The sequence below is a fragment of the Dendropsophus ebraccatus genome, chromosome 8 (genome assembly GCF_027789765.1).
Source record: "Dendropsophus ebraccatus isolate aDenEbr1 chromosome 8, aDenEbr1.pat, whole genome shotgun sequence".
NCBI lineage: Eukaryota > Metazoa > Chordata > Amphibia > Anura > Hylidae > Dendropsophus > Dendropsophus ebraccatus.
In genome coordinates, this window is record NC_091461.1 from 99194892 (window position 1) to 99203982 (window position 9091).

Below are 9091 nucleotides of genomic sequence, written 5' to 3' on the forward strand. Positions count from 1 at the left end.
TAACTACTATAATACTGCCCCTATGTACAAGATTATAACTACTATAATACACGAACTGGAGAGAATGGAACGGCTGCACATCCCATCTATGGTTGACACTAATGCCGCTAGGCCTATATTAAAAATCAACACCAGAGTGTCTGTATATGAATTGATCAAGCCATATTGCCCCGTGTACCACCGCGCAGGTCCTCTGGTCCACACGGGTCCCTACGCTAACTCCACACAGTGTCGGTCAGCGACCGCCAACCCCGCAAAGCGTGCACGTGCAGGGAAGGGAGGCCATGGAACGGCCCTGCAACCCCAATGTCACAGGACCAGACCCAAAAAGCCCCACCAAAACCCAGCCAGCACCACCGGCGGGGAAGGCTGACCCCAAACGACACAAGTATGGATATGGTATTACACTTACCATTGCTGCTCTCACAGAATGGGGAAGACATAGGGTCCAGACATGTGAGCACAGGCATATCCTGCTGATTTTGGTCATGTGGGTCTTATAAAGGAGTGCGAGCTGTTCAGAGAGGGAGAACTGTAAAACACGAACTGGAGAGAATGGAACCGCTGCACATCCCATCTATGGCCGACACTAATGCCGCTAGGCCTATATTAAAAATCAACACCAGAGTGTCTGTATATGAATTGATCAAGCCATATTGCCCCGTGTACCACCGCGCAGGTCCTCTGGTCCACACGGGTCCCTACGCTAACTCCACACCGTGTCGGTCAGCGACCGCCAACCCCGCAAAGCGTGCACACGCTGACCGACACGGTGTGGAGTTAGCGTAGGGACCCGTGTGGACCAGAGGACCTGCGCGGTGGTACACGGGGCAATATGGCTTGATCAATTCATATACAGACACTCTGTGTTGATTTTTAATATAGGCCTAGCGGCATTAGTATCAGCCATAGATGGGATGTGCAGCGGTTCCATTCTCTCCAGTCCGTGTATAACTACTATAATACTGCTCCCTATATACAAGAATATAACTACTATAATACGGTTCAGGGAAGAAAAAGAGTGCTGCACCTCACACCTATGGCTGATACTAGTACCTCTCGGCTGTATAAAAATCATCAGAATTCTGTATGTGAATTGATCAAGCCACACTGCCCCATGTACCGCGTGCAGGTATCTGATACACATGGGTCCCTACACTAAGTCCACACTGTGCCAGTCAGCGACCACCACCCCCGCAGGCGTGCACAGTCAGGGAAGGGAGGCCATGGAACGGCCCTGCAACCCCCATGCCACAGGACCAGACCCAAAAATGCCACACCAAAACCCAGCCAGCACCACCGGCGGAGGAAGCTGCCCCCAAACAGCTGACTGGCACAGTGTGGACTTAGTGTAGGGACCCATGTGTATGTGATTTGTTCACCTGATCGACAAAGGGGGCGTATCCCCGAAACGGCCGTCCCAGGACGCGCACACACCTGAACCCTTTCCCTCCCCGCAACTTGTGAATGTAATAAAGCCGCTAAGCTGAAGAAAAGGGTGAGTGCTACTACGTGTTTCTCTCCTTGAACTTTCGTAAACCTTGCCTCTGTAGTTTGCACCCCCATCCAGCAGCCACATTCACATTTATTGTCCGGCTTTAGACCGATCCACAGACCCAAAAACACCACACCAGAACCCGGCCAGCACCGCCGGCGGAGAAGGTCGCCCCCAAGCAGCACAAGTCTGGATAAGGTATTGCGCTCACCATAGCTGCAGCAAACAGAATGGGAAAAAAACAGGAGGGATTAAAACCATGTGCACTCAGGTGTCTCCTGCTAATTGCGGTTATGTGGGTCTCACCAGGAGGAGTGCAATACACGGAGAAAAGAGAGAAACAAAATGTGGCTCAGGGAAGAAACAGAGTGCTGCACATCACACCTATGGCTGATACTAGTGCCGCTTGGCTAAATAAAAAACACATCAGAATTTTGTGTATGAATTGATCAAGCCATACTGCCCCATGTACCTCGTGCCGGTATCTGATACACATGGGTCCCTACACTAAGTTCACACCGTGCCAGTCAGTGGCCACCAACCCCGCAGGCGTGCACAGCCAGGGAACGGGGGCCATGGGACGGCCCTGCGACCCCCATGCCACAGGACCAGACCCAAAAACACCACACCAGAACCCGGCCAGCACCGCCGGCGGAGAAGGTCGCCCCCAAGCAGCACAAGTCTGGATAAGGTATTGCGCTCACCATAGCTGCAGCAAACAGAATGGGAAAAAAACAGGAGGGATTAAAACCATGTGCACTCAGGTGTCTCCTGCTAATTGCGGTTATGTGGGTCTCACCAGGAGGAGTGCAATACACGGAGAAAAGAGAGAAACAAAATGTGGCTCAGGGAAGAAACAGAGTGCTGCACATCACACCTATGGCTGATACTAGTGCCGCTTGGCTAAATAAAAAACACATCAGAATTTTGTGTATGAATTGATCAAGCCATACTGCCCCATGTACCTCGTGCCGGTATCTGATACACATGGGTCCCTACACTAAGTTCACACCGTGCCAGTCAGTGGCCACCAACCCCGCAGGCGTGCACAGCCAGGGAACGGGGGCCATGGGACGGCCCTGCGACCCCCATGCCACAGGACCAGACCCAAAAACACCACACCAGAACCCGGCCAGCACCGCCGGCGGAGAAGGTCGCCCCCAAGCAGCACAAGTCTGGATAAGGTATTGCGCTCACCATAGCTGCAGCAAACAGAATGGGAAAAAAACAGGAGGGATTAAAACCATGTGCACTCATAACTACTATAATACTGCCTCCTATATACAAGAATATAACTACTATAATACTGCCCCTTATATACAAGAATATACCTACTATAATACTGCCCCTATGTACAAGACTATAACTACTATAATACTGCTCCTATATACAAGAATATACCTACTATAATACTGCCCCTATGTACAAGACTATAACTACTATAATACTGCTCCTATATACAAGAATATAACTACTATAATACTGCTCCTATATACAGGAATATAACTACTATAATACTGCTTCTATATACAAGAATATAACTACTATAATAAAGGATAATTTTTTACTCACCGTAAATTTTCTTTCCTGTAGTCCGAAGCAGCAGCACAAATGGGGAAGATCCTATCTTCCTGCAATGGTAGGACAGATGGTACTAATAAAAGATTGATTAGGAGCCCTATAAGAAGGCCATACAGACCCCTCCTCCTTGTGTCAATTCTAATGACAAAAAAATTTAAAATTCATAATAAAATCTTAGTTAATAAGGCATTAAAACAATCAAGGTATGCTGCATAAATAGTTTGTTAAAATCAGGGCGGGAAGTCTGTGCTGCTGCTTCGGACTACAGGAAAGAAAATTTACGGTGAGTAAAAAATTATCCTTTCCCTTACGTCCTCAGCAGCAGCACAAATGGGGATATAGCAAGCTATGAAAACAGACTAGGGAGGGCCATTACATTACAGAAGACAGAATGGCTGAGCCAAAAACTGGTTGACTCGTGAATATCTAGTCTATAGTGCTTGACAAAGGTAATGACGGACGACCATGAAGCAGTCCTGCATATTTGTTCCAAGGGTACAGATCTTTTTTTCAGCCCATGTGGATGATATTGCCCTCGTTGAATGTGCCTTGATTGCACCAGGTACCTGTAATCCCGCTTCTTGGTAGCATATGGAGATGACTTCCCTTATCCATCTGGACAGAGAAGCTTTGGATGACTTGCATCCTTTGTTTTTCCCTGCAAAGGATAAAAACAAGTGGTTAGATTTCCTGAAGGAGTTTGCCCGTTCAATATACATGCTCCAAGCCCTTCCCACATCTAAGGGATGAAGCTCCTTCTCTCCCGTGATGGCAGGAGTAATGGATTGTAACAATGGAGATGTGGAAGAGACTTTCACCCACCAGGCTTCAAACATCTTCTTTACCTTCAGGTAGGTTCTGTAGGCAGTTGTGGCTCTGGACTACAGAAGAGTGGTCACCACTTTGACAGCATATCAATTCCCACCTTGTTGACGGCAGTCAAGCTTCGGACAAGCCTGCCCTCTTGAGTTATTAACTGAGGGTATACAGAAGCCTCCAGATTATTCCTATGGAATTAGCGCCATGCTTTTAGATAATAAGAGGCCATCATGAAACCAGAGACTTGCTACTTGCAAGATTTTTAGACTCTGCCCACACCTGGCAGGGACGCTGGGAGTAATCTCTGCTACTCTGTGTCAGTAGCTGGGGAGACTGGGAGAGTTCCCAGAAGATTCTTAGGCAGGGGGCTCACCATTGTGAACCATGCCCTCTTGGGTCAATAGGGGCAAATGAGGCTGACCAAGGCCCAACCTTGTCTCAGATTCTGCAAGACTCTGGGCTTTTTAGGAGTGAGGAAAAAAGGTTTTCCAATTTGAACCTTCAATAGGAATAGGTCTATTCTCCATGCGATTTACCAGAAAGCTTCTGGTCCAGAGACCGTTCTTCCGACAGGATTACATCGCAGCATAGATTGCCAGCAGACAAAATGCCCCTGCCTCCAGTAGTAATGCTACTGATTTAGTGCCCCTATAAAGATCGATATGCGCCATCCTAGATGCGGTTTTGATCTTATAGTGATAGCTTCCCATAGATTGATGTGCTGGAGTGGACTAGTATTCCCTTCATATGTTGGATGCCAGCAACATCTCTAATGGGGATTAAGGCTCCTTTGCTCGTTGCTCCTGCATACAAGCGCCCCACTGCTTGATATATCAATGGTTTTCTCTACCCACTTCATTGGGAGACTGCTGCCATTGAGCAGGGAAAGCTATCCTTGTCTCTGGGTGTTATTTCCAGTGTAGACATAAGACCCAAGGGTATCAGATGAAGTGACAGCAACTGGGGAGTGCCGAGAACCCCGACTTGTGTCAACTTCTGTAATCTCTCTGGAGGAAGAGAGAGTCACAGACTTGGGATCTATTCTTCTCCCTAGGAATTGTCCCATGCCAGAAACAATGATGAGCTTCAATTTTCTCAGACAGTCAAAGTACAATAGACATTACCTTGGTGACTGTAGATGGAGCCAAGATGATTCCAGACAGAAGGGCTGTAAATTGAAAAGAATTCAAATTGCCTTGTACAAAGGGTCTTGATGTAAAGGAATATGCAGCTTTTGTCTGTAGACAGGTACATGTGGGTATACATGGCCAGATAACGTCCTTCTTCTAGGAGGGAACTACAGAGCATAAATCCTCCATACAACCGCCTTCTCAGAGAAGGCTGTATACAGGTACATGCAGGTATACCTGGTCACATAACATCCCTCTCTAGGAGGGACCCACAGGTCATAGATCCCACATACAGCACCTTCCTCAGAGGAGGCTGCATACAGGTATACACGGTCAGATAACATCCCTCTAGGAGGGACTCACAGATCATAGATCCTACATACAGCACCTTCCTCAGAGGAGGCTGTATACAGGTATACACGGTCAGATAACATCGCTCTAGGAGGGACCCACAGATCAAAATTCAATATGGTAGCCTTTCCTATTATATAACACTGGTACAGACCTCTCTCATTATGGAAATAAATTATCAGAAAAGACGTAGTCACAAGTTCTTGTCCCCATCCCCAAGGCCTCCGAGACGTCTGGTCCTTCTTGTGCAGGATTCTTTCCTTTACCTTCCGTACTAGAATTCCTACGGAATGGGGAACAAAAGTAGAAGTTCCTTCTCTTCTTATTAGACTGGGGCAGATAATGGACCTGATCATATGAAAAAAAGAACTTTCATGAGAATGTCCAATACAGATCCAACTCTCTTTATATTGGAGTGACCATCTGCCCCCTTACAACAAAGGACCAGTCTCCAAACCGTGGGGATCGGGCAGCCAAGTATACTGCTCAGCTATAGTAATATAGATATTTATTTTATTCATTATTATTATTATTATTATTTTCTGAACAAGGTCTTTGTGCGTCTGAAGGAGCCATGACCTCGGACTCCATCCAGTTCAGCCTGTAGATTATCATTCAGATGTAAAATCTTAAGCAGTCATTGTCTCTGAGAAAAAGTTGCAATCTACAAATGAATTCCCTGCCACCTGAAAGTGGAATCTTGCAGGATCTGTACGCCAAGAAAGCTTTTTCCCCTCCAGAAGTTCTGTTACCAGAATCCTGCTACATCCAAGGATGGAAATTGTGCCAGACTGACCGGCCGACTAACAGACTAGTGCAGAGTGCCTGGAATCAGACACACAGGTGCACTGAATATGCAACCAGCAATCCTAAGGCGGTGTTCACACATAGCAGCTTCATAGCTTTACTGCATCCTTCAGTACACAGAAGCTCCATAGGGTCACTGCATCATCTGATATCAGTATTACAGAGTGTAACTAGACAGCAGGTGTACACAGTATTACAGAGTAATTAGACTGCAGGTATACACAGTACACATCCAGCATCTCTAAGCATGTAGCTTCATAGGTCACTGCATTATCTGATAACAGTACTAATCAGATAGTACACAGATGTACACATCTACAATCCTAAGGCCATGTTCACACACAGTAGCTTTACTGCATTCTTAAATAGCAGCACTGGAGCAGCGCAAAAAAACTCCATAGAATCACTGCATCATCTGATGGCGGTATTATGGAAAGTAATCAGATAGCAGGTGTATCCAGTACACATCCACCAGCTCTAAGCATGTACCCACACACATAGCTCCATATGGTCACTATATAATCTGATAGCAGTATTAGGGAAGTAATTAGATAGATGTATCCAGTACACAACTAGCAACTCTAAGGCTGTGTTCACACACAGTAGCTTCATAGGGCACTGCATCATCTGATAGCAGTATAGTGAAAGAAATCAGACAGCAGGTGTTACACAGTACACTACAATTCTAAGGCAATGTTCACACACAGTGGCTTCATAACTTCACTGCATTCTTAAATAGCAGCACACAGAAGGTCCACATGATCACTGTATCATCTGATAGCAGTATAGTGAAAGTAAATAGACAGCAGGTGTATAGTATACAACTAACAATTCTAAGGCCGTGTTCACACACAGTAGCTTCACTGCATTCTTAAATGGCAGCACTGGAGTAGCACACAGACGCTCCATAGGGTGACTGCGTCATCTGTTAGCAGTATTAGTGAAAGTTATTAGACAGGAGGTGTATCTACCACTACACAATAATTCTAAGGCTGTGTTCATACACAGTTTTATAGCTTCATTGTATCATCTGATAGAAATACTGGAAAAGTAATCAGACCGCAGGTATACACATTACACAACTACAATTCTAAGGCTGTGTTCACACACACAATTTCACTGCATCATGTGGTAGCAGTATTATAGAAAGTAATTAGGCAGCAGGTGTTCACAATGCACAAATAGCAGCTCTAGGGTTGTGTGCACACACAAACACACAGTTTTATAGCTTCACCACATCATCCGATGGCAGTACTATGGAAAGTAATGAGGCAACAGGTGTACACAATTAGCATCTCTAGGGCTGTGTTCACATACAGTTTCAGAGCTTCACTGCATCATCTGGTAGCAGTACTATAGAAAGTAATCAGGCTGCAGGTGTGCACACTGCACAACTAGCAGCTCTAGGGTTGTGTGCACACAGTTTTATAGCTTCACTGCATCATCTGATGGCAGTACTATAGAAAGTAATGAGGCAACAGGCGTACACAATTAGCAGCTCTAGGGCTGTGTTCACACACATACACAGTCTCACAGCTTCATTGCAGCAGTACTGGAGAAAATAATGAGACAGCAGGTGTACTAAATACACAACTAGCAGCTCTAAAGCTGTGTTCATGTATACACACTATAGTTACATAGGTCACTCATATAGTGAAGCAGTCTAACAGGACTTGCACAACCAATGTTAAAAAAAAGTGACATTGAAACGAAACATTTGAGGCGTAAAAGCCTCATACAACATATATATCAAATAATCCTCCTGACACACAGGCCAGGCTTCCAGCTCAAAAGAAAAAGCAGCATATCTTACCTTGCTGAAGTATCAAGAAACATTAGCAGCCGCCCAGGTGAGGACACAGGTCTGGCAGCACCATGATACTTACTGCAGCAGCCGCCCAGCAGCTTCCTGGCTTCCCTCACACAGCGGCTCAATACAGCAGAGAAGCTGAGCGATAACTCTACTAAAAAGTAAATAATCTCCTCTCTGATACAGCAGAGCAGGAAAAACAACATTTTTATAAATTTCCCCTCTCCACACGACCATGTGGAAAGGAAGAATCTTTGGAAAGGAAAGTCAGACACAAACATAGGCCTGAGCCTGCTTCCCTCTCCTACCACCTGTCCCACAGGAGGACAGAAAAAAACACAAGGAGGAGGGGTCTGTATGGCCTTCTTATAGGGCTCCTAATCAATCTTTTATTAGTACCATCTGTCCTACCATTGCAGGAAGATAGGATCTTCCCCATTTGTGCTGCTGCTGAGGACGTAAGGGAATGCTCCTATATACAAGAGTATAACTACAATAATTTCCATGCCATTAGAGGCATGTCACGCACCTCCCCCCTCCCTTGCCGCTTCACATCTATGAAATAAAGATGAAATAAAGATCTGCTATCAAAGACTTGGTGAGTGCTGGAAATCCCCCTTTTTTTCTCTCCATATCATCACATAGACTGTTTTCCTATCCGTGCACCACTATGCAGATGTCTTTATTGGAGTGGCTATCCACCTGCACTTACCTTGGGCTCCATTGAACCAGCGACTGTGATTGCTGTTCCGGTTGTGCTGAGGTCTTAGCCCGCTTTACTACTCCATACTACTCCATATACAAGAATATAACTACTATAATACTTCCTCATATGTACCAGAATATAACTACAATAATACTGCTCCTATATACAAGAATATAACTACTATAATACTGCCCCCTATGGACAAGAATATAACTACTATAATACTGGTCCTATTTACAAGAATTTAACTACTATAATACTGCTCCTATGTACAAGAATATAACTACTATAATACTGTCTCCTATATACAAGAATATAACTACTATAATACTGCCCCCTATGGACAAGAATTTAACTACTATAATACTGCTCCTATGTACAAGAATATAACC